Here is a 4,994-nt window from a genome sequence, read left to right as displayed (position 1 = left end):
TCGAATTATGTTTAACCAAAACCGACCCGTATTTGGCAGTTTTGGAAAATTCTTTAAACCGACCCACTGGTTAGGTCGATTATCGGTTAAAATCGGTTCGGTTATGTTGGCTATGATTCGGTTAACGGTTATGGCAGTTAAGTTGCTCACCCCTAGTCAACAGTTAGTTACTCCTTTCGTTAATAATATCCGTTTATGTATTTTATTGATTGTAGGCGAAAGTTAACTTTTTGGAAAGATTTTCACACCCGAATCTCACCCGATTAATTGGCTATTGCCTCGAATGAGAAAATCGAATGTTCGTGTTTGAGTTCATGGAAAACGGCAGCTTGGATCACCACCTGTTCAATGGGAGTAATTCTTTTTTTTTCTTTAATACATTAAAAAAGTTGGAAAATTGAATGAATGTAGTGATTTTATCAACAGTTGGACTTGCATGGCCTCTCCGTTTGAAGTCTGCTATCGGAGCTGCTGGACTTGAGTACCTGCATAGTCCCGAAATTGGACTTATTTATCGCGATTTCAAGACCGCAAATGTATTACTAGATGGGGTATGTGGAATTCTTAAGACTGATGAAATTTAGTTTTGTTGTTTCTACATGCCCATTAAATCATTTCATATAAACAGGATTACAATGCCAAAATCTCTGATTTTGGGTTCGCTCGTATTGGACCGCCCCAGGACACGGTCTATGGGAACCATGGTTATTGTGCCTCCGAATGCATCACTGAAAGTATGATGTATTTGTCGTTAAATCTCTTTACCAATTTCTTATTTTTTTTAATATTTATAACCTTTTACGCTTGGTCTATATAGAGCATTCGACGAGGAAGTGCGATGTCTTCAGTTTCGGCATTGTGTTGTTGGAGTTGTTATCGGGCAAGAGGGTTTCGAAGACACCGGGAATTCTTGAAAATGTACGAACCGGCTATGTTTCTAACCTCCCGGACATTCGTATGGGCGACAATCCTCACGGGGTCTGGGTCATGGCTTGCATAGCCGCTCAGTGTGTATCAACCGACCCAAGGAGGAGGCCTACTATGTCGGAGGTCGTCCAACAACTGGTGTCCATTCAACTTCCAGAGGCAACGTGAACAAGGCCTTAGGACACAGGGTTGGTGAAGTCGCTTTATGCAGGTTGATGTTTTAATGTGTTTAATTTATGTGTACTTCGTTGGTAGTATTAATATGTACGGGTATGCATGCTCTTGGAACTCCTCTTTTGGTGGATGATAATCCTTGGGATGGTTTGGAGGTTGGCACATACCACCTTTGTTGGTTATTTTATATGATATTAGTTTAGTGGTTAAAGTTTGCCCTAATATGTGGATTAATAGTACCTTAAGTTGCTAGCAGCAATTTATTTATCATGCATATCTTTTAGTGTTATGAATTATGATGGACTTCTTATGATTGATTAGTATGCATGCTGTTGATCATTATAATTTCAGTATGGTGATTTTGACTATGTCATATAAATAAATTTAAAACTTTATATTTAAACATTTTGTAACTGGTATTCGTATTATACTATCACTGAAAGATTACCGATCAATTTCTATTTCATTGGTTATACTCACACGGGAAAAAATGGACACGGCAATAATTTTCTTTTGGAACGACAAATTTCACTAAAACAAGCTAGCAGGATGTCATAGACCAAACAAACAAAACAATCACGAAGTTACAAACTGAAATTACACCAATTTTTCCAAACAATACAATTAAAGGAAGATCCTCGGTTTTTGATGCAAAGAAAACTTTACGATTTGATTGGTATTTGGACAATGTCATCTGCTAATTGGTCATAAGTTTATAATCTTGGTAAGATATTCAATTAAAACGCATTTAGTCAAATGGTTAGATTTTTTAAAACTTAAACAAATGAATAACTTCCTACTTGCTTGATGGCAGCTACTTAAATTAAATCAACCATCAAAGTCTGCTTGCATCCAAGACTTAATAGCCCTAAACATTTTGGAACGCAAAAATAGATGATTAAATCAGTTGCATCTGTTAGCAATAATTTGGTTTGGGCCAGTCCATCGAGCCTATGGTGAATCGGTATGTTGAGGATCAAGTCGAGCACATTACTTGGGCTACAAGTTATTTAATTAATTGTTTAAATATGTTTTTCCTAACTAGTATTTGAGTGTGATAATGAGTTTCTATTCTAGTCTAATTTAGTTTTCACGTTTAAACTAATATATATACCCGAGCTCATGGGTTATATCATTGTATTGTAATTTTTTGAGCTAACGAGAATTACAAGGATCGAGCTTATGATCTAATATATTATTTGTGTTTTCGGTTCTGGTTACCAAACTTCAGCATTCAATCCAACATTGATTGGATACTTTGAGAGTTTGAGGGTCTGCCCCCTCAATATATTTGTGCTAGTCCTATTCGACTCATTTTGGTAACTCTCCAAATAATTAAATAGAAGTCATCTTTTTGATACATATAATCTGGATTTTTTAAGAAAACGGTAAACAAGACTTGGATATAGAGCATAATTATATTTTATGAACACAACAGCAATTTAACAAGTCAATTACTAAAAACTATCTAACACATAAAAGAAGGAAAAGGGTTGTAAGCAATGTGGGTGCCAAAAATGTGTAAAAAGTAGGGTGGAAACCTGGTAAGAAAGAATTTGACTCATGAGATGGCGCCAATGAACGGTAGCTCATCTGGCATTAGACGTAAGTGAATATTTGGGTTGAAAATCGCAAGGTCTCAAATTCAAATATGAACCCAACCTGGTCTTATCGTAGTTGGTTTTCGGGAAACGAGTTTTCCTATGAACAAGAAATGGTAGGCTTTTTGGTTACCCAACATTGTCTGTTATCACGAGCGTATGACGTCATCTTTTGCCATCGGGTTACACGAGTAACCAGGCTTTATTTTTTGGTCATTTAAAAGGACGTGAGATTGGTGACAACAAACAAAATAGGCTGTATTTTATTAATCCCACAAAGTATATATTTTCTAAAGTGAAACTAATGGTTTGCGTGTTTAACAGTTCCTGATTGTCTATTATGACAACAATAGTACCATTTATTTTGCCAGAAACCCGGTTCAACATTAACAAACTAAACATATTGAAGTTGATATGTAACATCCCGAAATTTCAAGATAATATTAATTATATTACTTAATAATGGAGGAAAAGTTTACTCGGGTTATCAGGAAATAAATAAAAGAATAGGAGTTGGTATGGGTCGGGCTAGTGTCGGGTAATGGACGTTGGTTATGGATTTGGATTAATAGAGATGGGTTAAATAAGAATGGGCCTTAGGTCCATGGGATTTCAGGGATATAAATATCCCATAAACCCCAAAATATCTTTCATATTTCACCAAACTCCCTAACACACACATACCCACTAACTTCGCCGGAACCGGCTGAGCCAAGGGAAGCATCGGGCAGGTCCGAGAGAGAGCGATTAGTTGTGTTAACAAGTTAAACGAGATCCAAACAAGCTCAAAAAGGTATGATTCTTGATCTTTGAGGTTTAAAGATCCAAGCTTTTTAGTGTATAAGCGACCAAAAATGGTCGGGAAGCGTAGTGGGTGATATTGAACCATAGCAAGGGTGTTAAAATCGCTCAAAATGCTGAAAGAAACCGAACAGCGGCCGTCTGGGCAACTTCGCCTTCATCTGGGCAACTTCGCCTTCAACGCGATGAACTTCGCCTGCAAGCTAAGTTCGCCTGATGAACTTCGCCTGCAAGCTAAGTTCGCCTGATGGCAACTTCGCTGTAAAGTTAAGTTCGCCTAAGGTTCAACTTCGCCTGAAGCCAAGTTCGCCTGATGACAACTTCGCCTGAAGCCAAGTTCGCCTGATGGCAACTTCGCTGTAAAGCTAAGTTCGCCTAAGGTTAACTTCGCCTAGAGCTAAGTTCGCCCGAGGGTTAACTTCGCCTAAAGCCAAGTTTGATTAGAAAATAAATTATAAAGCGACAAGTTAAAGTAAGCTAATACTAGGCCACCAGATTAGATCAGACGAGTATTGATACGTGTAACTTGTACAGTCAGCCGAGCTCAGTTAGAGAAGGGATTTACAGCTATCAGAAAAAGAAGCAGAATTCAGGTGAGTTCTAGCCCCATTTATGTGTTACGTTTTCGGGGCTGTGTGCATACTCAATATGTTTGTTAATACACTTATCCTAAGAGATAAGTGTATGCCTTATATGGATAATGTGAAATATATGAATGATTGCTTGATGGTACGTGAACGATCTTCGGATATTGCACGTACTGTCAGGTTGCAGCGCTAAGAATAAGGTAAGTATGTTATGTATGTTTATGTGTATGAACATGATAGAGATAATAGAAGAAAGAAATGATAACGTATGGTTGTATGGTTACGAAGAGGGTTCCGAGCCCTAGTAATACTCGAGGAATGTAGGGCGTAATGCTCTTTATAACGTAAGATATGAAAGTAAGATAATACAAAAGAAAGTAAGAAAGTATGAACGAAAGGATATAATTTTATGTGTATGCCGTGTATGGTATATGTGATCGATACGATTGATTGCTTGACGGTACGTGAACGATCTTCGGATATTGCACGTATCGTCAAGGGAAGTGACTAGCTCCTTACATGGATATTAAATAATAAAGTATAGTGTTCCTTCTATGGAAGGTATAGTGTTCCTTTTATGGAAGGTATAGTGTTCCTTTTATGGAAGGTATAGTGTTCCTTTTATGGATAGTAAAGTGTTCCTTCTATGGATAGTATAGTGTTCCTCCTATGGAAATTATATATGGTAGGGTAATGGTAATGGTTCTTTTAATAGATATTACGTGACGATCCTCCTATGGATATTTATACAAGGTTAAGGTAGTAATATGTGTCTTCGGATACGGGAAGTAATATATGGGAATAGATTGTATGTTGCCTGATTAACTAGAACTCACTCAGCGTAGCTGACTTTTAGTATGCACGCAGGTGAGCCGATTACAAAGCTAGCAAGAGGATGACGCAT

The 4,994-nt window shown here is 37.5% G+C and overlaps 1 pseudogene; it reads left to right on the top strand.

Moving 5' to 3' along the window:
- Positions 1-401: 401 nt before the first annotated feature.
- LOC143549785 (putative serine/threonine-protein kinase PBL9 pseudogene) lies at positions 402-1,095 on the top strand (annotated as a pseudogene).
- Positions 1,096-4,994: the final 3,899 nt, after the last annotated feature.

This window comes from Bidens hawaiensis, unplaced genomic scaffold (assembly GCF_021521415.1).
Source record: "Bidens hawaiensis isolate Kalapana, Puna unplaced genomic scaffold, B.hawaiensis_p1.1 tig00015777_1, whole genome shotgun sequence".
Classification (NCBI taxonomy): Eukaryota; Viridiplantae; Streptophyta; class Magnoliopsida; order Asterales; family Asteraceae; genus Bidens; species Bidens hawaiensis.
Note: the sequence above shows the minus strand (reverse complement) of the source record. Positions and strands in the feature narration are given on the sequence as shown.